At 36.7% G+C, this 26721-nt stretch overlaps 1 protein-coding gene and 1 pseudogene across 5 annotated transcripts in view; one reads left to right on the top strand and one right to left on the bottom strand.

Moving 5' to 3' along the window:
• Window positions 1-26721, top strand: part of CNTN5 (contactin 5) — a 1325220-nt gene that overhangs the window by 804730 nt on the left and 493769 nt on the right. The gene's annotated exons all lie outside the window — the stretch shown is intronic.
• The window catches only part of LOC123787874 (glutathione S-transferase P pseudogene), a 46813-nt pseudogene that overhangs the window by 3607 nt on the left and 16485 nt on the right, over window positions 1-26721 (bottom strand).

The following is a 26721-nucleotide window of genomic DNA, read 5'->3' as shown; positions in this document are numbered from 1 at the left end:
CCTCCCTCTGCTTAAAAACAATCATGTTCCACTGCGTACTAATACAAATTAAGGAACTGCACATCTGTACTCAATCAACCTTTCCCGATACCATCTCCCACTTCTGATGCACATTTATTATTTACTACATGTAATTTGTAATATCCCTTCTTCTCTCTGCCTCATACAGATCTACTGACATGGAGTGCCTTCTTATTTCTGTAGCTATTGATATCGCACATCTCCTTCAAGTTATAAACCACATGCTCTGTTTTCCATAAAATTTTTCTTGACTTTTCTCAGAACATGGAGACCTTTCTATAATGACTGATTTTTAAAACTCTGTTTATGTGACTTAAAGCCCCCAAATCTGGGTTCAAATACAGTCTCCCAGTAGGAAAGTTTAGGGCAAGTTAAAAACTGCTTTCTCATTGGTGAAATAGGGATAATATTAATATCAATCTCATAAGACTGATACAAGAAATACATGGGGAAAGATATGTAAGCCTGCTTCTTGACATCCATGAGATAAGGGATCTTTGTTTTGCTTACTAATATATTCCAAGTGCCTTAAATGTGCCTTGCACATATTTTTAAGTGTATAATCTGTAGAATAGTATTAAAATGTTAATATTTCTAACAATAGTATTAAGATAATGGACACTATAGTTATTTACATATTGTTTTGTTTCCTTTACCAGACAATGAAGTATGTCTTTCTACTAGATATTTATTGAAAACTTACAATGAAATAGATAACTATCCTGTCTCTGTTACTATTCCTGCTTTTATGTCTTCTCTTCTGGACTATGATTCTCTGCTATCTTCCTACATATTTTGGCACTAGTAGTCCATCTTTAGCCTCTTCTGACCTCATTCTGTGCACTCTTCTTTAATATTACTACTTTTGGCTCCCATAGGGTACTATGCTTCAGCCCCACATAGTCTTTCCTTGATACCACAAAGCCACTTGCCCATAGGGTCTTATTAAGAGTGTTACCGGCAGAAATTCTCATTCCCCGGATCCAAATCTCCCTCTTTCTCTTCATCACATCTCAGCTCTGATGTCATTTTCTTCAAAAAGATATACCTTAAACTCCCTAATTAATTTTAAAATTTAGTTATTTTCTTTTAATGTGTGTTACAATGAAACTCTGCCTCCGAGTTTTCAGGAATTGATATCACATCAATATATTAGCAAACTAATGAAAAAGGCAACAGATTCTTTTCTATGTTTATAATATAATGATTCACATATAAACATATGAAAATGTGTACTCTTTTTCTAAAGCAGAGTCATATACCACAATTATTGTTTGCCTCCAGTAAGAGACATAAGTGATTCAAATATTACGATCATATTTGTGAACCCTTAAAAATAAATACAAACATTGGCATATAATAAACATGCATTAATTTAATAAATGAATATGAGTTACAGGAAGAGGAATCAGTTGCTTCTGCCTTGATCTATATAACAACATTAACAAAATACCTATTTTATGCCAGGTATTGTGGTGAATGTCTTCCATCTCAATCTGTCTTGAGAACTGGGACATAATAAATGTGTACTGGATTAACAAAAAAATACCAGATACAAGGGTGCCTAAGCCTCTGACTCTTGATTTTGGTTCAGGTCATGATCTCAGGGTAATGAACTTGATCCCCACATTGGGCTCTGCACTGGCATGGAGACTGCTTTAGATTCTCTCTCTCCCTCTTCCTTTGCTCCCCTCCTCTGTGTACACACACACTCTCCTGCTCTAAAAAATAAAAAAGAAAAAAGAATGCCACATACCAGAAAATGAATTCAAATATCCTTTTTACATATATACATACTATGTATGGATATGCATACTATGAAAATTATAATAACATAACCCCTAATAAAATTATTTCATTTTACCAGGAGAAAATATTTATGGAGAAAATATTTATGACTTATAAGTTTATAAATATAATATTTATATATCAAGATGAATATAATCTGTTACAAGATAATTCAGAAATAATTTATGAATATAGTTTCATATAAGGAATAAAGAAAACATGTATTTTAAGTAATCTAAATAATCATTTATAATGAAGCAGAAATATTACAATTTTTAGATAATAATAGCTAAGACAAATTATACTTATCTTATAATTTCAAAAACTTTCTTTCTAAAATATAAAATAAAAATTATTTCCCTAAGCCACCTGGAAGTCTTTTACAGCCCATTAATTAATAGTAATGTATGATTTGTTTAGTTTATTGCATTTTCCACAACTCATTAAATCTGGGCTTATATGTAGTTGTAGCCTGCTTTGGTTTCACTTGTTTTAATTACTTCTTCATGATTTAAGACAATAGCCATATGGATTCAAGTTTTTTTTTTCTTTCCCTACCTCACAGCATAGTGCTAGCTATTGCTATTCCTGTTTATATATATTTTAAAATGCAATAGTCCTTTTTGAGAATGCTACTGGTTTTTATATTATATTGCCACAGTTTGCTAATTTCACATGTTAGCAGCATCCAGGAATATCTGAGGGTAGGTACTCTAGCTTCTAGAATATTCTGAGGATGTAATTTGTAGTAAGAAGTAATGTGATCTTACAGACTTATTTAGGTGGTTTCCAAGTGGCTTGTCAGGAGTGCTTTTGCTCTAAAGTACACTTATGAGTATAGAAGCCAGTAAGCTGTCCTTTCTTTACACACTCAAAAAAAAAAATAGGAAATGACACAGCTTAACATTTCCTTGGCACATATTATGAGTACAGAAGTTCTGGTTCCTTATCCTACATTATTAGTATTTGTTGCACTGTGCACTGGGTGTTATACGCAAGTAATGAATCATGGAACTTTTCATCAAAAACTAGGGATGTACTGTATGGTGATATAATATAATATAATATAATATAATATAATATAATATAATTAATTAAAAATAAAATAAAAACTTATCTTTTCATAATTGTCTATGTTATACTTGGTATAGTATTTGGTGCTTAAAATATGTGATTTTAATTCTCAGTATGATCCTGCAGGAAAACCATGTTTATTATAGTTTGCTGCTGAGAAAACTGAGGCCCAAATAAATTGAAGTTCTTTTTCATGCTCTGTTTAAAATCTTCCCAAAACTCAGGGTGCCTCCCATCCCTGGTGGAGTTAAATTTCTTGGACACTTGGTGCTGATGCATACGCTTTGTGCCTCCTAGCCACTTGACACCACTATCAGAGCGAAGGTTCAGGAACTAGCACTAAAATTAACAAGTTTCTACTGTTCTGAGAATCAGAGTGAGGACTACTGATTTACTGCTGTGACCATTTGTGGAGGAAGTCTCACAGGGAGTTGGGTTTAGTCTGTGGGTACTAACACCATATTTTATTTCAGCTCCTTGGGCTCCTCTCCCCTGTGGACGTGTCCCTTCCCCAAGAGGCACATAGTAGTGCAGTATTTATCAACCCCTATTACAACTTCCCGTATCATCTTTATAAAAGAATATGGTTGCTTGGGGAACTAAAATTTATAGGCCACTAGGAATTGTGGAGGTATTTGGGGACTTTTATAATTTTAGTGAGCAGAAACTACTTGAGGTAACTGCCACATAGACTATATAGAATAAGGCTCCAATCCCAAAAGACCATACAGATACTTAGAAATAAACCTTGAATTCCAACACTGATCTAGGTGATTCTAAAGCTTATGTCTTTTCAACTAATTCTCACTTCAAAAGAAGTGCAATAAACATGTTACTTCTTGCAGTCAGGATCACTGTTTTTTAGATCCAAGAGCTGTAGAAAGAGACCATTCTGTTATGATCTATAGAAAAAAGACCATCTTTCCCACTCTTAATGCTTTTTTTTTTTTTTGGCATGACAAGGAGGCAACATAAAGGTGGTGTTTTAAATAAATATGCTTTTACTGAACACCTACTATGTGCCAGTACCATGCCGGTTGCTATGGCGAAGAATTGGTATATTAGTTTTCTTTTGCTGCTGTGATAAATGACCAAAAATTTTGTTGCTGAAGTGGCACACTTTTATTACCTTACAGTTCTGTAGGCTAGTTCAACATGGGTCTCAGTGAGGAAAAATCAAGGGCGAGCAGGGCTGCATTCCTTTCTGGAAGCCCTAAAGAATAATCAGTTACCTTGTTTTTTCCAGTTTCTAGAGGCTGCCTAAATTTTTTTTGTCTTGTGATCCCTTTTCTCCATCTTCAAAACCAGCAGCATAGTATCTCTCTGCTTCCATCATCACATCTGATTCTCTTTTTCTGCCTTCCTCTATTTTTAAGAACACTATTGATTACATTGGGCCCACCTGGATAATCCAGGAAACTCTGCTTATATTAAGATCAACTGATTAGCAGCCTTAATTACAGGTAAACTTTAATTCCTTTTTTTTTCATGTAAACTAACATATTCACAAATTCCAAGATTCAGACATGGACACTGTTGGGAGAATGTTATTCTGCCTATCACACTGAGAAGGAGGAAATCACCCAAGATATACCAGACATGGTACGCAAGAGATAACACCCAAGAAATGTACCTGAAACAATCAAAGAACAAACTATCATGTAAGAAAATATGTAATTATAACAATTATAATCATAGCTAAACCCAAAATTTGTTGAAAATTTATCATGTACCAGGCTTTTTTATATAATGATTATCTAAATTTTCAAAACAACTTTTAAAAGTAAGATGCACCAATCTTATTTTGATAAAGGTAAACAGTCTTACGCTTGCCTAGGTTCTCCCAGCTAGTAAGTATGGAAATGGGATTTAAACTTAGGTCTCTGATTTCAAAGTCTGTGCTCCAGTTTGTAAGAACATTCACATAATGAAACAGGATTTAGAGCAAGATGATTCCAAGTCAGTGCACAGCACCAAAAGGTGCAATGAGTATGTAGTTGCAGAAAAGCAGGAAGGAGGCATAAGGAGGGGGTGAAGACAAACTGTTCATCACAGGAGGTGGCAAGCAGTATAGTGTGAGGTGGGGAAGATCAACTGTAGTGGTACATGTGAAGATTTGTGCTGAGGAGGCAGACAGATAAATATTGACAGTAAAAATGAGGGAGATTTTGGCTGGTCTATAATCTCTTGAATTTGTGCTTGAATGGATAAATAAGAGGGACTCCTGTAGGTCTTAAATAAGTGAGAAAATTGATGGAATTATGTTTTAGAGACATTAGTCTGAGCAGAACAAAGGACAATTGGGAAAGAATAGATTAAAACACAAAGGCAATTTCAGTGATTTCAACACCAAATGACATGGGACTTTCAGAGTGTAGGTGACCAATAATCAAACTACAATATCCTCTTATGGAGTACCACTTGTTCCATTTATCTATATGACATCTCAAAATTAATATTTTGAAGACTGCTCTGAACTCATAAAAAATAAGTTCCAGGGAACCTCTTAATGTTAATTTTCTCCATACTGTTTGCTAGATTTAGGCCTTAAAATGTTTATAAATTATTTTTACATACATTTGCATATCTGGATCTATGAACTCAGTGAGGCACAGTTTCATACACATTACTACGAGGGAATTAAAGCTCTGAGAAATGGTGATTTCTCGAAATCCAGTGATGATTTCAATCCTGAACTTACTGAAAAGCCTTGCCTTTATCTTCTATAGATGTTGAATAGTAATAAATATAAATAAAACTCAAAACGTTTAATATATCTTACATGAAAGAGATCCTGAGTTTTATTTCTTATGAAATTGGCATAATATTAAACTTTAATTCTTTAAATAAGAACACTAGCAAGCATAAAATTGACCTCTTCGACTACTCCCTAAATCTCCTTTCTATCTGCCAAAATTGTTATCTTATTTCCTTCTTTATGTTCATTATAAATACATGGCTGAAATCTACTCATTTCTTTAAACTACATACCAGGAAACAGGATCACCAGTTGCAACTATCTGACAAGGCAAAATGTGAAGAATTGATAATATGTAGTCAATTGATCTAGATAGAGCAGAATATGGTGTAGACTATGACAGACTGATTTTCATAGACTTTACCTCTGCTCAGTTTGCTTCTGTATTCCAGGTATTAAATCAGATCTGTGTGGCAAAGATGATTAGAAAAGGGTAGTTACTCCCTTAGGGATCTATTTTAAAATGTTACAATTAAAATTTTCCAGGAAGTTTCAAGCAATTTTAGCCTCCTGGGTGATGCACAGTATTGAGCAGCACTGTTAGCTTCAGGATGCTATCTGGAAATGGAAATGCTGATTTATCCTTGCCCCCTGCCATGTCACCTAATTGGAAGGCTCCACTCTCAGTGGTAGACACACTAATACATGATTTTGCCGGTGGAACTGGGAATAGCATAATAAATGGCTTTGTGATTGGGGATATATGCTGTGCCTATATTTGGAAGGAGAAAAGTGTTTAATTGCTCTCTAAATAAATTTGATTGCATAAATGTAGCAAGAGTAGAGAGGTGGGATTTTTTTCAACTGATATCAAAAACTGTAATCATTTAACCTTCAGATTTATAATTCAACCGTAAGAAGTAAACTTGTCCCAGGAAAAAACAATGATTTCCAAACCACCATGATCACCTCACCTTTCCATTCCTTACCCCTCACCTCCAGCCAGAGACCTTCAATATATATTTGACAACAATCATGAAATCTGAATAATGGTTCAGAAACTCTTCTATTAGAGGAAGCCATGTTTGGATATTATTAATGTAATTTGTATGTTTTAAATCTTTACTAGACATGGTAAAGTATGGCTAACCTTATAAAAAATAATAATATTTAGGGACACCTGGATGGCACAGTTGGTTAGGTGCCCCACTCTTGGTTTCAGCTCAGGTCATGCTCTCAGGGTCATGAGATTGAGCCCCGAGTAGGGACCTGCACTCAGTGTGGAGTCTGCTTAAGATTCTCTCTTCCTCTCCCTTTGTTCCTCCCCCCAGTGTGTGTGCTGCTCTCTCTCTCTCTCTCAAATAAATAAATCTTTAAAAAAGAATAATATTTATACATAATGACAAAATCAGAAATATATTATTATTATGTAAGCAAACCAAACTAATAATTTCAATCACTAAGTTTAATCAGAAGTAAACATTAAACCATGAGGAATTTTAACATAGATCTTTGGGCTAGAAAATTGAACTTATATTTCAGATGAGCTTTTACCCCAGATTTTCTTCATAATTACAGACAAATTGAAAGCTGCCTTTTGGGGGAAAACATAAAAAGCAACAAGTCCACCATAACTCTCCTCATATTTTCCCTCCTTATTAGTATGGAAAGAGGAGTGACTTATGTGCTAACCCCATATACCCTTAGAAGAAATTCAATTAACTCTATTATATTTGACAAGTTTTTATCTGGTTTCTCAAACTTTAAAATGTCATAGCAAGAATATATAAATTGGAAATGAATATATTTGTAGTAATTATTTAGGTTCTTTATGGCCAACTGCATTTTCTCTTTCAGGCCTGACCTAATTGTAGTTAGAACCAGCCTGGATTGCCTTTAAATCATGGGAAGAGAGTGTAATGTCTAATTTCTTTGTAAGTAGAAATTTACTCATAATAGGACCAAAGCAATCTTAAAATTATCAAATTTAAGAAACTACCAAAAGATTTAACAATTATATGCCATTAATACTAAACCCTTGAGAACAGAACTAAAGGAAATACTCTGTAAATTCTAAATAACAGGATCAAGTTCTTGAAGGAAATATGAATACAAAAGAAAATAGTTTTCAGTTTATAGAACATTGTCAACCTACTGAATTTGTAATTAGTAAAGGATTTTAAATATCAGAGCTCTACAATTCCTTAATGAGACTGATTAAAGTACAGACCCTGGGTATTATAATCATTACTCAGAATATCTTACCATTAGCCAGCCTGGATCTGGATTGCTTAAATTACAAATAATTGCTGGTCTTAATTGCTATTAATTTAGAAGAAAAAAAAAGATTTTCTTCTTTTAAAATTGATCATTAGCCTGGTGTTAAGAGCTGGAATTTGAATCTTGATAATAATAAATGCAGAAGTGTTTCTCTTACAGCTACAACTATGCAGCACATGCTTAGTGTTAGGTACTGAGAAACATGTTTTATATGTATTTATGGTCTAGAAAACAACAGAAGGACATATACATAAATTTGAAGGGAAAGAAAATATGACAAAGAATTTTGTAGATTCATTGCCCTTTTTTCTTTCCTGGGATGGCTTTTAATTTGTCCACAAATGTAGAAACAACAACATCAAAGCCAGAAAAAAATCCAGTTGGAGTTGTTTTTCTCATCAAGAGGTTTATGTCTAAATACTTGATGTTGGGGGGAGGAGTTAAGATGGCGGAGGAGTAGGGGACCCCTTTTTCAGCCGGTCCCCTGAGTCGAGCTGGATAGGTACCAGACCAGCCTAAATAACCACGGAATCAGCCTGAGACGCAGGATGATGCATCTGGATCTCTACAAATGAACATCTCCAGCGCTGAGTATTGAGGTACCAAGAGGGGAGCTGTAAACCGTGCACGGATATCGGAAGATAAACGGAAGGGGGAGGGAGCCGCCGCGTTTGGGCGCTGGGAAGCGGCAGCCACCTGCACGGGGGAGCGGGCGGACTCACAGAGGGCACCCGCGAGAGAGCGGACTGAGACCGGTGAGCCGTGAACGCGCGTGCCACCAGGCATCTCCCGGAACACCGGAATCCCGGTGTGCTCAGGGGATCCAGACTGAGACCGGGAACTCCCGGAGCGCGCGCGGGGCGGCTGGCGGCTGGCGGGCCACCTGCACGGGGGAGCGGGCGGACTCGCGGTCGGCACCCGCGAAACAGCAGACTGAGACCCTGAACCGGGTGCGCACGCCACCAGGCTTCTCACAAAACTCCGGAATCGAGGTGTGCTCACCGGGCATAGACTGAGACCCGGAGACCCGGGAGCCTGCGGGGCGGCCGGTGGCTGGCGGCATTAGAAACACAAAGGACAGAGACGCGCCGGCCCTGGAAGTGAGGGCAGGGACGCCGGGTGTGGGGCGCACATCCCGGGACACTGCAGGGTTGAGCAGCACCAACAGTAATAGAGTTAAAGTGGCCAGAACATCAGTGGAGAACGGGCCGCAATCCCTCTGTTCTGCGACAATGCAGCCTCTGCTGCTCTGACCCTCAGAAGAGGCATAGCCGGCCGGCAGGGAAAGCCGCCAGAGAACAAAAGCCTGGAAATACCGGCTCAGAGAGTGCCCATCCCCATCCTCCCTCGCAGGGGACACGGAGACTCTAACCAAACAGGGTTGCCTGAGTATCGGCGCGGCAGGCCCCTCCCCCAGAACACAGAAGGCAGGCTGAAAAATCAAGAAGCCCACAACCCAGGCGCCTGGGTGGCGCAGTCATTGAGCTCCTGTCTCCGGCTTAGGGCGTGATCCCAACGTTCCGGAAAGGAGTCCCTCATCGGGCTCCTCCACTGGGAGCCTGCTTCTTCCTCTCTCACTCCCCTGCTTCTGTTTCGTTCTTGCTGACTGTATGTCTCCCTCTCTCAGATAAGTAAATAAATAAAATCTTTAAAGAAGAAGCCCACATCTCTAAGATCCCTATAAAACAAGGGGCACGGCCTGGGACCCAGTCAATAATTTTGGGCTCTGGAAACCCCGCAACCTCTCTTCATCAGAATGACAAGAAGGAGAAGCCCCCCCCAGCAAAGAAAAGACAGTGAGTCAGTGGCCTCTGCCACAGAAGTAACGGATATGGATGTAACCAAATTATCAGAAATGGAATTCAGAGTAACAATGGTCAAGATAATGAGTAGACTTGAAAAAAGTATTCAGGAAAATATTACTGAGAATATACAATCCCTAAGGGCGGAAATGAGAGCGAATTTGACAGAAATTAAAAATTCTATGAGCCAAATGCAGGCAAAACTAGAGGCTCTGACGGCCAGGGTCACGGAAGCGGAGGAAAGGGTTAGTGAATTGGAGGATGGGTTAATAGAGGAAAAAATAAAAATAGAAGATGGTCTTAAAAAAATCCACGCCCACGAATGTTGGCTACGGGAGATTACTGACTCAACGAAACGATCCAATGTTAGAATCATCGGCATCCCCGAGGGGGTGGAGAAAAACAGAGGCCTAGAAGAGATATTTGAACAAATTGTAGCTGAAAACTTCCCTAATCTAGCAAGGGAAACAAAAATTCGTGTCCAAGAGGCAGAGAGGACCCCTCCCAAGCTCAACCATGACAGACCTACACCACGTCACGTCATAGTGCAATTCGCAAATATGAGATCCAAGGATACAGTATTGAAAGCGGCCAGGGCAAAGAAATTTCTCACGTACCAAGGCAAAGGCATCAGAATTACGTCAGACCTGTCTACACAGACCTGGAATGAGAGAAAGGGTTGGGGGAGCATTTTTAAAGCTCTTTCAGAGAAAAACATGCAGCCAAGGATCCTTTATCCAGCAAGGCTGTCATTCAGAATTGATGGAGAAATAAAGATATTTCAGAATCGACAGTCACTAGCCAATTTCGTAACCACGAAACCAGCCCTACAGGAGGTATTACGGGGGGTTCTATAAAAGTAAAAAGGCCCCAAGAGTGATACAAAACAGAAAGTCACAGCCAATACAAACAAAGACCTTACTGACAACATGGCGGAATTAAAAGCATATCTCTCAGTACTCAGCCTGAACATTAATGGTTTAAATTCTTGCTTTAAACACCACAGGGTTGCAGATTGGATAAAAAGAAATGACCCATCCATTTGCTGTCTACAAGAGACTCATTTCGAACCCAAAGATGCATTAAGACTGAGAGTAAGGGGATGGAGTACCATCTTTCACGCAAATGGACCTCAAAAGAAAGCTGGGGTAGCAATTCTCATATCAGATAAATTGGATTTTAAACTACAGACTATAGTTAGAGATGCAGAAGGGCACTATATTATTCTTAAAGGAAGTATTCAACAAGTGGATATGACAATTATAAATATATATGCCCCCAACAGGGGAGCAGCAAGATACACAAGCCAACTCTTAACCAGAATAAAGAGATATATAGATAAAAATACATTAATAGTAGGGGACCTCAACACTCCACTCTCAGAAATAGACAGAACACCCTGGCAAAAACTAAGCAAAGAATCAAAGGCTTTGAATGCCATACTCGACGAGTTGGACCTCTTAGATATATATAGAACACTACACCCCAGAACCAAAGAATACTCATTCTATTCTAATGCCCATGGAACATTTTCAAGAATAGACCATGTTCTGGGACACAAAACAGGTCTCAGCCGATACCAAAAGATTGAAATTATCCCCTGCGTATTCTCAGACCACAACGCTCTGAAATTGGAACTCAACCACAAGGAAAAATTTGGAAGAAACTCAAACACTTGGAGACTAAGAACCATCCTGCTCAGGAATGACTCGATAAACCAGGAAATCAAAAATCAAATTAAACAATTTATGGAGACCAATGAGAATGAAAATACAACAGTCCAAAACCTATGGGATACTGCAAAGGCAGTGCTAAGGGGGAAATACATAGCCATCCAAGCCTCACTCAAAAGAATAGAAAAATCTAAAATGCAGTTTTTATATTCTCACCTCAAGAAGCTGGAACAGCAACAGAGGGACAGGCCTAATCCACGCACAAGGAAGCAGTTGACCAAAATTAAAGCTGAAATCAATCAAGCAGAAACCAGAAGTACAGTAGAGCAGATCAACAGGACTAGAAGCTGGTTCTTGGAGAGAATCAATAAAATTGACAGACCACTGGCAAGACTTATCCAAAAGAAAAGAGAAAGGACCCAGATTATTAAAATTATGAATGAAAAAGGAGAGGTCACGACGAACACCATTGAAATTGGAAGGATTATTAGAAATTTTTATCAACAGCTATATGCCAATAAACTAAGCAATCTGGAAGAGATGGAATCCTTCCTGGAAACCTATAAACTACCAAGATTGAAAAAGGAAGAAATTGATTTCTTAAACAGGCCAATTAATTATGAAGAAATTGAGTCAGTGATAAACAACCTTCCAAATAACAAAACTCCAGGCCCGGACGGTTTTCCTGGGGAATTCTACCAAACATTCAAAGAAGAAATAATATTCTCCTAAAGCTATTTCAAAAAATAGAAACAGAAGGAAAGCTACCAAACTCATTCTATGAGGCCAGTATTACCTTGATCCCCAAACCAGGCAAAGACCCCCTCAAAAAGGAGAATTACAGACCGATTTCCCTAATGAATATGGACGCCAAAATCCTCAACAAGATACTTGCTAATAGAATCCAACAGTACATTAAAAGGATTATCCACCACGATCAAGTGGGATTCATACCTGGGATGCAAGCGTGGTTCAATATTCGCAAATCAATCAGCGTGATACATCATATCAACAAGAAAAGACTCAAGAACCATATGATCCTCTCAATCGGTGCCGAAAAAGCATTTGACAAAATACAGCATCCTTTCCTGATTAAAACCCTTCAGAGTGTAGGAATAGAAGGTACATTTCTCAATCTCATAAAAGCCATCTATGAAAAGCCTACTGCAAATATTATTCTCAATGGGGAAAAGCTGGAAGCCTTTCCCTTAAGATCAGGAACACGACAAGGATGCCCACTCTCGCCACTATTATTCAACATAGTACTAGAAGTCCTTGCAACAGCAATCAGACAACAAAAAGGGATCAAAGGTATTCAAATCGGCAAAGAAGAAGTCAAAATGTCTCTCTTTGCAGATGACATGATACTCTATATGGAAAACCCAAAAGAAGCCACTCCCAAACTATTAGAAGTTATAGAGCAATTCAGTAATGTGGCGGGATACAAAATCAATGCTCAGAAATCAGTTGCATTTCTGTACACGAATAACGAGAACGAAGAAAGAGAAATCAGGGAATCCATCCCATTTACAATAGCACCAAAAACCATACGTTACCTTGGAATTAACTTAACCAGAGACGTAAAGGACCTTTATTCTAGAAACTATAAATCACTCTTAAAAGACATTGAGGAAGACATAAAAAGATGGAAAGATATTCCATGCTCATGGATCGGAAGAATTAACATAGTTAAAATGTCCATGCTACCCAGAGCAATCTACACTTTCAATGCTATCCCGATCAAAATACCAATGACATTTTTCAAAGAACTGGAACAAACAGTCCGTAAATTTGTGTGGAAACAGAAAAGGCCCCGAATCTCCAAGGAACTGTTGAAAAGGAAAAACAAAGCTGGGGGCATCACAATGCCGGATTTCGAGCTGTACTACAAAGCTGTGGTCACAAAGACAGCATGGTACTGGCACAAAAACAGACACATAGACCAATGGAACAGAATAGAGAGCCCAGAAATGGACCCTCAGCTCTTTGGGCAACTAATATTTGATAAAGCAGGAAAAAACATCCGGTGGGAAAAAGACAGTCTCTTCAATAAATGGTGCTGGGAAAATTGGACAGCTACATGCAAAAGAATGAAACTTGACCACTATCTCACACCATACACAAAAATAAACTCCAAATGGATGAAAGACCTCGATGTGAGACAGGAATCCATCAAAATTCTAGAGGAGAACATAGGCAGCAACCTCTACGACATCGGCCAAAGCAACCTTTTTCATGACACATCCCCAAAGGCAAAAGAAACAAAAGATAAAATGAATTTATGGGACTTCATCAAGATTAAAAGTTTCTGCACATCCAAGGAAACAGTCAGAAAAACTAAGAGGCAGCCCACGGAATGGGAGAAGATATTTGCAAATGACACTACAGATAACGGACTGGTATCCAAGATCTACAAAGAACTTCTCAAACTCAATACACGAGAAACAAATAAACAAATCAAAAAATGGGCAGAAGATATGAACAGACACTTTTCCAATGAAGACATACAAATGGCTAACAGACACATGAAAAAATGTTCAAAATCATTAGCCATCAAGGAAATCCAAATCAAAACCACACTGAGATACCACCTTACGCCAGTTAGAATGGCAAAAATAGACAAGGCAAGAAACAACAATTGTTGGAGAGGATGTGGAGAAAGGGGATCCCTCCTACATTGTTGGTGGGAATGCAAGTTGGTACAGCCACTCTGGAAAACCGTGTGGAGGTCCCTTAAAAAGTTAAAAATTGAGCTACCCTATGATCCAGCCATTGCACTACTGGGTGTTTACCCCAAAGATACAGACGTAGTGAAGAGAAGGGCCATATGCACCCCAATATTCATAGCAGCAATGTCCACAATAGCTAAATCGTGGAAGGAGCGGAGATGCCCTGCAACAGATGACTGGATTAAGAAGTTGTGGTCCATATATACAATGGAATATTACTCAGCAATCAGAAAGAATGAGTTCTCAACATTTGCTACAACATGGACGGCACTGGAGGAGACAATGCTTAGTGAAATAAGTCAAGCAGAGAAAGACAACTATCATATGATTTCTCTCATCTATGGAACATAAGAACTAGAATGATCAGTAGGGGAAGAAAGGGATAAAGAAAGGGGGGGGTAATCAGAAGGGGGAATGAAACATGAGAGACTATGGACTATGAGAAACAAACTGAGGGCTACAGAGGGGAGGGGGGTGGGGGAATGGGATAGACCGGTGATGGGTAGTAAGGAGGGCACATATTGCATGGTGCACTGGGTGATATACACAACTAATGAATCATCGAGCCTTACATCGAAAACCGGGGATGTACTGTATGGTGACTAACATAATATAATAAAAAATCATTATTAAAAATAAATAAATAAATAAATAAATAAAATAAATAAAAAATAAATACTTGATGTTTACTTATCATCAAATCCAGTTGTTGAAATTATTAGTTTGGTCGGTTTATACAGTAATGTAATCAATATATTTCTGATGTGGTCATGATGTATAAATACTTTTCTTTATATATTTAAATATAAATATAATGTTGTTATGAAAGACGGCAGATTAATATCATTAAATAAATTATTTAAAGTGCGATTCAATTAACTAAAGAATGATTCATAGTACTTAAAGGAAAATAAATTTGAAACTATGGTTACACACAGTAAAGTAAGATAAAACAAATTTTAAAGGACATACTCACGAGTACATTCTGCTTGTACTTCTCATTAGACTGTCATCTGCACAGCCGCCAAAGTTGTAATAGTTTTGAAATACACCAAAGTATTTTATTACGTCCAAAGTCTCCACTCATCTTTATAGCAAGTGATTCTAGTATTTACCAATAAAACCTGCTGATATACAAATACACTGCAGAATGAGAACGTAACTAAAAACTTAGCTTTTGTTTCTTGGCAACAAATATGCAAATATGTTTGGTGACGAAGTTCATCCACCTGAGTTATTTTTTATTTCCAATAAAATCACTGTAGTATGTATTTGATTTATAAATTTCTATTCTGATTCCAAAGGCACAGCTTTTTATGAAAATATGTAAAACAAAAATAGCCATGACCTGTAATATTAAAGTTAAAATGTTAAACACCTATTTGAAAGGAAATTTCTAGCTTCATGCCCTAATGACAGCTGAGTTCGCTAAACAAGTGTAAGTAAAATATATCACATTTGAAGAAATCTTACAGAAAAAAAAGAGTCCTGCCCCTCAGTTCTCTGAAGATGGCATCCGTAAACTACGATCAGTAGATTTTATGTAGTAACATGTACCAGTTTCTCAAAACATTCAACTTAAAGATTTATCTCTACTTTGATGTCTATCATATGACTCTTTTCTTTTTTTTTTTTTAAGATTTTATTTATTTATTTGACACAGAGAGAGAGACAGCCAGCGAGAGAGGGAATACAAGCAGGGGGAGTGGGAGAGGAAGAAGCAGGCTCCCATCAGAGAAGCCTGATGTGGGGCTCGATCCCAGAATGCTGGCTGGGATCACGCCCTGAGCCGAAGGCAGATGCTTAACGACTGAGCCACCCAGGCGCCCCTATCATATGACTCTTTTCTTAACATTCTCTTTAATTATGCAATAATTAAAAATTATTGCATATTTGAGATTAAATACTTTCATAAAAATAAAAAATGAAAGTATTTACACATAACAAAGGCTATACTAATGAACAATGTAGCCAAGCTTAAAAGTATATTTTCATAATAAGCTATGTCAATTTGATATTTTATTTTATGATTAAATCTATAAACTACAATATAGGCCCAAAGACAACAAAGAACTTTATAACAATGCATCATTATAAAGCAAATATCTTTGTAACTATCACCCAGGACAAGAACTAGAACCTTATTGGTGATTACAGAAACTGCCCCATTGCAATCTCAAACCTCTGTCTGCACATAAATGACCATTACCATGAATTTAAGGAATTAAGGAATTGTTAATTCCTTGAGTTAATTTAGTTTTATCACCCCTGTGATCATCCCTATAGTTTGCTTTTGTACATCTTTTAAAAATATATGTCTTTTTAATTCTCTCTTTATCCCTTTCCTTTCCTTACAACTCATCTGTTGAAGAATCTAGATAATTTGACCTGTAGAGTTTCCTACAGACTGGAGTTTTCTGATTGTACATTCATGGTACAGTGCAACATGTTGCTGCATCTTCTGTATTTTCACAAATTGCCAGCTGGATCCAGAGGCTTGATCAGACTCAAGTTTGGTCCCTCTGAAGACAGGAGTACACTCTCTTTGGAGGTAGACAATGTTTGGTAGTCCTTTTTGTGATGTTAGTAGCTATCGATGGATAATGTCTATATCCATTAATACATAGGGTTTGCAAAATGAGAATATTCTAGATCTGTCATTTATATTTCAGTTGTTAGTTGGAATGCTTTAATGAATAGACACTTCCTCCTTATCTGCTATTAGGTCACCTAGTGGTAGAATTCATACAGAAAAAGCTGGACAAATGCTTGATTCTTTGTCTTTATTTACCAGTTTCCAAGTTAACAAATTGTTCTCTTTCATTTTTGAAGATAAACAATTAGTCTTTTGATAACAAAAGAAATCATAAATTTAAACATATTGGTAAAGTTCAGTCAATTGCCATTATTTCTTGAAATTTGAATATTCCTGTTTTAGCTAGTGGAAGTCCCTTCAAGATGGCTCTTGGTATCTTTCAGTTTGATCCTAATGACGACCATCTGGTGTGACAAGCTCCAGATTTAGAGTTGATCATTTCTCCTAGAACCCCTAGTTTTTTTTTTTTAAACTGGGAAATGATATATCAAGAGCACAGGTTACCAGACGTGCTCATTGCTACACTATTATTAAGAATAAAATATCTCATTAGTAGATCATACTAATACTTACAATCTGAATCCAGGATTATAGTGCTTTTTACTTCTCCTTTTCAGAACAATAGTATCTCCTTTCTTCCATATTAAGAACCATGGTTCTTACTACTCAGGATGGTAGAATTAGAATATCTCCTAATTATTCATTTACTTTATCTGATATTATGCAGATGAGGCTCTGAATAACAATACTATGGCAAATCACAAATAAGAGAATAATTTTTTTCATATACTGGTTTGATTTTGGTTTGATTCATATATTTGTTTGAACTAGATTTTTTCATATACTAAAAGTTGATTATCAGAGGACTTTCTAGATTTGAGTGAAGAAAAGTAACAAACTATCAATTTTATTCTATTCGATGATTTCTGAGTAATGGAAAAGTCATACATTTTCCCATAGCAATAAGGAATTAAAAACTATAAAATGTGGGGCGCCTGGGTAGTGCAGTTGTTAAGCGTCTGCCTTTGGCTCAGGGTGTGATCCCGGCGTTCCGGGATCGAGTCCCACATTGGGGTCCTCTGCTGGGAGCCTGCTTCTTCATCTCCGACTCCCCCTGCTGTGTTCCCTCTCTCACTGGCTGTCTCTCTGTCACATAAATAAATAAAATCTTTAAAAAAAAAACCTATAAAATGTGTATGTTCCTAGTTTCAACTGCACTATAGTCTTACAACCCCAGCCAAACCTCAGCTTCCTCAGATATATGTATTTCTCTTATCTCTCACATTATCTTAGACATTCTCAAAACACTATATCTAGTACTTAACGCATTTGTAATAACTCATTCCAAGTCACCTCACTAAAAGCCTGTGAACTCAGACCTATCTTTCCAGAGTACATACTCAGTACACACCTGTTGAATGAATGACTGATTGAATGAAGCAGCCTCCTCATTTTTAAAATAAATGTTAAAAATATTACTTTAGATTTATATTTAACAAGCATCATTACACAAAGACTTTTGTATATTCCTATATACAAATATACAATATTTATAAAGTGATTTTTCACTTCAGAAAAATAAATCACAAAGTGTAACGTAGTTCTTATTTATTTCAATTAACGCTATTCCCTTCCATTCCTCCAGGCTGGACATTAGTAATGTATCACCCTGACAAAATTATAAAGAATGAAGACTCCATGTTATCCCTCACTGAAATACAGCTAAGAAGTTTTGATACCCTTCTTCTGGTTTTAATATGCATGGTTGTTATTGTCTAGCCTTTTTTTTTTTACCTTTTTTGTTTTTAGAGAGAGTGAGAGAGAGAGAGAGAGTGTGCACATGCATGGGGCATGGGAGGTTGTGGTGGGGAAGGGGCAGAGGGAGAGGGAGAGAGAGAATCTTAAGCAGGCTCCACACCCAGTGTGGAGCTGGAGACAGGGCTCAATCTCACAACCCTGAGATTGTGACCTGAGCAGAAATCAAGAGTCCAGTGCTTAAACAACTGAGCCACCCAGGTGCTCCTAGCCTACCTTCTAACTTTAACTGAGCTGAGCTATTCCAGTATCATGCAGCCAATATCCATACAAAATGTCCTAACCTATAAATTGTTCAGGGTTCACATTGGAACCCCATTGCATTGGCTTCTTTTGCAGGCTTTCCAGACCTGTTATTAGTACCCTCAATTCCTAACTTCTCACTCTGTCCCCTAATTATGCCTTTATACTCATCTCTGACATCGGATGATTGATTTTGTTCTAATCCCGACTCTGGTCCTCCTGAGTAATTGTGCTTAGTTCACAGACTGTGGTCCTCTCCTCTGCTTCAGGGAACACTTGGTCTTTTTTTTTTTAAAGATTTTATTTATTTATTTGACAGAGATAGAGACAGCCAGTGAGAGAGGGAACACAAGTGGGGGGAATGGGAGAGGAAGAAGCAGGGTTCCAGCGGAGGAGCCTGATGTGGGGCTCGATCCCAGAACGCCAGGATCATGCCCTGAGCCGAAGGCAGACGCTTAATGACTGAGCCACCCAGGCGCCCCAGGGACCACTTGGTCTTTATTCAGCTTCATCCTCAAGATCCAACCACATTGTACTTAGGGCTAGGGCCTCAGTTGCATTAGGAGTATAATGAAGAAATGGTCTCAATACACATATATTTAAATTGAACTATAAATAAACATGAGATCTTCAAACTTCTTGATCCAGGTATCAGATGAATAATTGAGCCTCCTTGAAAGACTGCCATATAAGAGTTAAAAATGAAACATTTTATAAGTGTAGCATTTTATAACTTAGCAAATCTTGTAATATATATTATTTCAGTGCCCCTGAAACTTGTAGTCCTGAACACTGAAGATTATTCAGTGTTATACAGAATTAATGAGATTCAAACATTAGTAATTTTCGAAGATCACACAGAATTTAAGTGCAAGCATGTGACTGAATCTCATCATCTTATTCCTACATCAAGTCATAAATTTCATTATTTCATCACCAATTGTATAATAATGACCAAACTTCTTAACTTTTACATGCCTCAGTTTCTTTTATCCTGTTAAATGATTTTCTCTCTCAAAGTGAGATAACTATGTAAATTGCTTTGAACTCCTAAGGGGGGAATAAAAGGTGTAGGAGTGGTAATTAGATGCCATGGTATTATAGATGCTTTTAAATAGAGTTGAAAGGTTCATGGAATAAAATTCTTCCCATATTTTCATTAATATGAATTTTAATACCCTTTGGAAGTTAACCTGGAAAGTGTTTTCCTTTTTTTATAATACAAAAAGAACCTTATTCTCATTGACTCTGAAATTCTTTATAGCAGAAAATACTCAAGTTTCATGAAACCCAAAAGGATATGCAATCATTTAAACAGACTGTTTCGCCAGTGGACATATCTATCTTTAAATGAACTTCTCAGCCAGGCCACATAGGGAATAAAAACCTAGTGTTTCAAAGCCATTGGAAATTTTGTTTCTGGATTCAGGTCCACTGGATCAACAGTGGTATGCCCAAGTAGAAACTAGTTCTGCTCATTTATTCTGCCTTTTGAACTTACCAAAACCAAGTTATCTGCTTCTAAATGACAGACAAATTTCTTTCTGTGGCTTTGAAGCATTAAAAAAAAATCTAAATACAAAGTAATTTTATATTTGCATTTGTAATCAACCATTTAGAATGAGTTAATTTTTTATGTCTATCTTTTAGTGATCTTTAATTATTTTTAATGGGGACAGTTTTACTTTACCAATGTATAGGTAGGGCATTTTTCACATAGCCAAGTCTTACTTAGTTGCTTAAAATTACATGCCATACTAGTATACAATTCTGCAAAGTTTTATACAGTATATTTGTGTTTGCATTTTGGACTTCAATCCATCTATATATTAAAATCTCAGGACAATTAAATCTGTCCATATTGCCTATTGACTTTATAAATAATGTCAGTAAAATATGAATTTATTTCAGCATTTGCTATCAAGAGTTTCTAGTATATTCACAAAATTCTCATCTTCCATTTTATTACTTTGAAGGGTAGCATTCTGTGATACTACGTGGTAATGACCTTCATATTGTGCAGTCTACTCCAAAGCAGGCTACCTTAATCATTGCTTATTAAGAAATTTCAAAGTCCCATATAAATTATTTTCTGTTAAACAAGGATACATTATACACTGCACCCAAATATGATGGCATTTAGAATCATAAAGCAGAAAGGAACTTTGAGATGATTTCTTCCAACCCTCTCTTTTAGAGGTAAGCAACCTTAGATCTACAAAATTAAGTCTTTTTTAAGATGACAGAACTGACTGGTGAGACCTCTGAGATTAGAGTTAAATCTCCTGGTTCCTATTCTTGTCTACTTTCTGCTTTTTTTATTTATTTTTTAATTTTTTTACACTGCCTATCTTATGTGTTTATTGTAAAAGATAGATGAGCTGATTTTCTTTAATTAAGAGAAAGTTACTAATGACATGGGGGAAAATAATCAAAAGCAGGGTGAATTATTACTACACAACTTGGAATTTTTCAAATTCTAAACAACAATGCAGTCTAGTGATGACTTGTATATAATAAGTAACAGTATGCATTTAAAAGAACAAAGAAAAATGATTTTAAAAACCCCAACACTTTAAAGAAACACATTTCTTCCCTGAACCAATATTTTTGTTAGAATTATTTGAGAAAATACTTCCAGAAAGTGCTGGTGATGATTTCTGATAAAGCAGTGGGGAAAAGCAGGGCCCTTGCTAAAAAAGAGCAAGGAAGTATTCGTAAGCAGAGAGTTAAAAAAAAAAATACTTGTGTGAAACCTCTTCTGCCCTGTCATTATAAAATTCAATTTTCCTTGGTACTGATGAAATATGTCACCAGACCACATAGTACACATTGGCAGCTTTTAGGAGATGTTGGGAATTTTGAAATTGGACAGGACAGATAAACACAGATGAAACCTGACACCATCTAGAGACTTAGATGCTGCAGATTTAAGAAACTTCTATCAGCATTATTTCTACACACAGACTTGGCAGAAACTATTTTTTACTTTTTTTTTAACTTCTGGCTCTGTGTCCTAAATTTTTAAAAATACTACTATTTACCACTTATTGAGTTTATTTATGTGCTAGACAGATGTTAAATACTTTGAACACATCATTCGATGTGACGCTCATGACCCCTTTACATGAACTGGTGGAAATTATATATTAGAGTGAATTATATGGATGAAAGAGGTTAAGAAGCTGGCCTGAGAGCTATAGTAAGTGGTGGAACTCAGACTGGGTACTCAGTACACCTGGCAGAAGTCTGTGGTCTTATGGACACCACAGTGCTGCACATGAGCAAGAACTGGATACTTGTTTTCAGAAGAAGCAAGATTCATTTGCTTAAATATTTGACTTTCCTAAAGATGAAAAGTAAACAAACCCAAAACTAATTGCAGTATGTGAGAACTTCTCTCGGCGTGACATAGGCTCCCTACTGGCCAGCCACTTTTCCTCTTCTTTTTACTGTTGTTAAATTCATGCACAGTTGAAGAAGTAGACTATACTTGTTTATATGTTACATTTCCCCACATATACATAGCATGTGTTTATTAATATCTCAGATATGATCAGTGAAGTCACTGAAATATTTTCAATTGTGGAAAATTATTAGCTTAAAATATAAATGGATGAGATAAGACATTAATATTGTCATCGTTCTATTGGCTATTTTCCTCTAAGAATGTTAGAAATATTTACAGAAATATGTGGCTAACAATTGTTTCTGCAATACTACTTATGGAATGGGAAAATTAAATGTAAATACTAAGATGAATCATTCTTTTCCACTCCATTCATATTCTTTTCACTCATAAACAAAAACACAAGACTGGCACATAAGTGACATAATATAAATTAAAATAAAATCCAAAGTCTTTCAGAGTTAATGGAATCCTTACTTCATGCCAGAAGCATGTCTGCAGAGAATATTTGAGCTGTTTTCTCGATTTTATAAAAAACTGAAATTGAGGACTTATAAAAATAAACAACAACATCTTGTACAATATCATGAATTGGCTTTGACCTTTGCAAAATATTGTTCTCTAGTTCTGACAAATAATCATTTGTTTAAATCACCTTCTCAGTCAAGAATTACAAAGACATTATTACACAATATTAAGAATAATATAATTGTCATTTCTGTTTAAGTATGGAAAATGTTATTTCAGAGATTGTAAAAAATTACATCTATCATTTCAACCATCTATTTATGACGGAGCACAGGGAAACTTTGTGACTTTCTTTAATATTAAAAGAGAAAAGAAAAAATAGAAAAAATTAAAAAATAAATAAAATAGAGTCACTCTTTGAAGCAAAACTTATAAAGTGCACCTAAAGTTGTCATGCTTCATTAGGAGCTACTCAGTAAGAAAATTAAGACCAACTATGAAGATATTAATTGACTTTAAGAGATGCAAGCTAGTTTTAATTAAAACTGGCAGTAATTATTTAGCACACATCTGTGACTTAGCTGAAATTCTGACAGATTGAGCAACAGCATGAATATGGCCATATTCTTGGAATTGTTGTAGGTATGATGAGTGAGATCTCCCTTGTGCTGAAGGCAGTCTAGAAACAAAAGCTGCCAGAAGACACGTATTTGATCTATATACTACAGACACAATAAAATAGGAACCACACAGTACATGAAACTGTTTTTGTGTTCCAACAGTTAAATTATAATGATTATACAAAATTCCTGCTCCAAATTTTTAAAAACTATAGCTAGAAAGGAGAATGTTTCTTGGTCTTTATGAAATGATTTATGTGTGTTATTTATGTTTTTTTACATGGGAGAGCTCTGGCGTATATCCCAGGGAAAGGCACTTTTATTCTACCCTTAGTTATACATTTTTTAAAATTCATTGCTTCAATCTATTATTACGAATTACAGATCATTGCTTTCATATCAGTAGTGTAGATTATGTCAAAAGGAATGTAAGTGCTATTAGAAAAAAAGAAAAGCTTGACTCCTCAGGTAGTGTATACTGATTACAATGTCATTATTTTTAAAGGAAAATAAAGGGGAAAGCTTGCTTGGGAAGTGCTATGTATAAACTAAATCTGTGCTGAGGCAATGATTTTTGTACTGGTACAGAAGCTGCTGGTGTTAGGTTTTGGGTCATTACTGTGATTTGTAGCAAAGGCAGATCCCTCTCCAGCCATGTATTTCAGAGTTTGTAGTTTATTCAGCAGACTACTGAGAGTTGCATAGCATTGTCTGATAACATTCCACAGCTCACCAGTAAGTTCCTCCTAGCTCATCTCGTTCATCACAGCAGATCACAGTCCTAGCTATTACTGGGGATCAAGTATAGCACCGAGTTTATCACCACGCTGGTGAACCTGAATGGGGACACAATACCCTGACAGATGGGCCCAGATAGTACAGTTTAGAACTGAAATTGTACATAAGCATACAATCTGAGACAAAGCCATTATGAATGGCTTAGCCTATTTTAGCGAAAATGATAGAGAGACTGTGAAGCCCCTAGACAAAATGCTAATAATGTCTATTGCTGAAAATAATATTAACTGCAAAATGACTTTGTACATAGATCACACCCTTAACAGTCATAACCTATATTTTAGATATTTAGATACACTTCTGAGAAGCTCTCGAATGAAAAGATACAATAAATATAATTAAATATAATTAATGTTGATCTTACATGAAGGTGGACAAAGCTCTAAAAGTACACTCCCCATAAGCCACTCACCCCCCTACAAAAAAAGGAAGAAGTAGCACTTTGCTAAAAACAAGAGCTGTGAACAGTGAGCACCCAATAAAGGAGATCTGGCTTAATTGGAAATGCCATTATATGCCAGTAATATGTTCAGACCTTAGTTATCGCCCAGCAGCAAGACTTTCTGAATAAATCTCAAAACAACGTTGAGAAAGAGAAATCTATAACATTTGTCCCTGGATAAGGGGAACCTAAAGAGAATGATTGACCCAGATCCAGCTTCTTTATAAACATGCTCATGTCCTTACTATCAGAAAGGAAATGGAGAGTCCTTATCAAAACAACAACAACAAAATCTCTAATCAGGATGTACCTGGTCTTTCTAAAGGATTATCCACCATGACCAAGTAGGATTCATTCCTGGGATGCAAGGGTGGTTCAACATTCACAAATCAATCAGTGTCTTAGATTTTATCCAGAAGGAAAAATTCAAAAATCAAATGATTCTCTCAATAGATGCAAAAAAAGGTTTTGACAAAATACAGCATCCTTTCCTGATTAAAACCCTTCAGAGTGTAGGGATAGAGGGTACATTCCTCAATCTCATAAAAACCATCTATGAAAAGCCTACAGCAAATATTATTCTCAATGGGGAAAAGCTGGAAGCCTTTCCTTTAAGATCAGGAACACGACAAGGATGCCCACTCTCACCACTATTATTCAACATAGTACTGGAAGTCCTTGCAATAGCAATCAGGCAACAAAAAGGATAAAACATATCCAAATCAGCAAAGAAGAAGTAAAACTGTCTCTCTTCGCAGATGACATGATACTCTATATGGAAAACCCAAAAGAATCCACTCCCAAACTATTAGAAGTTATAGAACAATTCAGTAATGTGGCGGGATACAAAATCAATGCTCAGAAATCAGTTGCATTTCTATACACGAATAATGAGACTGAAGAAAGGGAAATTAGGAAATCCATCCCATTTACAATAGCACCAAAAACCATACGTTACCTGGGAATTAACTTAACCAGAGACTTAAAGGATCTATATTCTAGAAACTATAAATCACTCTTGAAAGACATTGAAGAAGACACAAAAAGATGGAAAAATATTCCATGCTCATGGATCAGTAGAATTAACATAGTTAAAATGTCCATGCTTCCCAGAGTAATCTACACTTTCAATGCTATCCCGATCAAAATACCAATGGCAGTTTTCAAAGAACTGGAACAAATAGTTCTTAAATCTGTATGGAACCAGAAAAGGCCCCGAATCGCCAAGGAACTGTTGAAAAAAGAAAAACAAAGCTGGGTGCATCACAATGCCGGATTTTGAGCTGTACTACAAAGCTGTGATCACAAAGAGAGCATGGTACTGGCACAAAAACAGACACATAGACCCAAGGAACAGAATAGAGAACCCAGAAATGGACCCTCATCTCTTTGGGCAACTAATCTTTGATAAAGCAGGAAAAAACATCCGGTGGAAAAAAGACAGTCTCTTCAATAAATGGTGCTGGGAAAATTGGACAGCTACATGCAAAAGAATGAAACTTGACCACTCTCTCACACCATACACAAAGATAAACTCCAAAGGGATGAAAGACCTCGAGGTGAGACAGGAATCCATCAAAATCATAGAGGAAAACATAGGCAGCAGTCTCTACGACATCGGCCAAAGCAACCTTTTTCATGGGACATCTCCAAAGGCAAGAGAAACAAAAGATAAAATGAACTTGTGGGACTTCCTCAAGATAAGAAGCTTCTGCACAGCCAAGGAAACAGTCAAAAAAACTAAGAGGCAGCCCACGGAATGGGAGAAGATATTTGCAAATGACACTACAGATAAAAGACTGGTATCCAAGATCTACAAAGAACTTCTCAAGCTCAATACATGAGAAACAAATAAACAAATCACAAAATGGGCAGAAGATATGAACAGACACTTTTCCAATGATGACATACAAATGACTAACAGACACATGAAAAAATGATCAAAATCATTAGCCATCAAGGAAATTCAAATCAAAATCACAGTAAGATACCACCTTACGCCAGTTAGAATGGCAAAAATTGACAAGGCAAGAAACAACAATTGCTGGAGAGGATGTGGAGAAAGGAGATCCCTCCTACATTGTTGTTAGGAATGCAAGTTGGTACAGCCACTCTGGAAAACAGTGTGGCTGTCCCTTAAAATGTTAAAAATTGAGCTACCCTATGAGCCAGCCATTGTACTACTGGGTATTTACCCCAAAGATGCAGACGTAGTGAAGAGAAGGGCCATATTCACCCCAATGTTCATAGCAGCATTATCCACAA

Source organism: Ursus americanus, chromosome 16, assembly GCF_024610735.1.
Source record: "Ursus americanus isolate L20-20 chromosome 16, mUrsAme1.1.p, whole genome shotgun sequence".
NCBI classification, from domain to species: domain Eukaryota; kingdom Metazoa; phylum Chordata; class Mammalia; order Carnivora; family Ursidae; genus Ursus; species Ursus americanus.
This window is presented reverse-complemented; position numbering and strand designations above follow the sequence as displayed.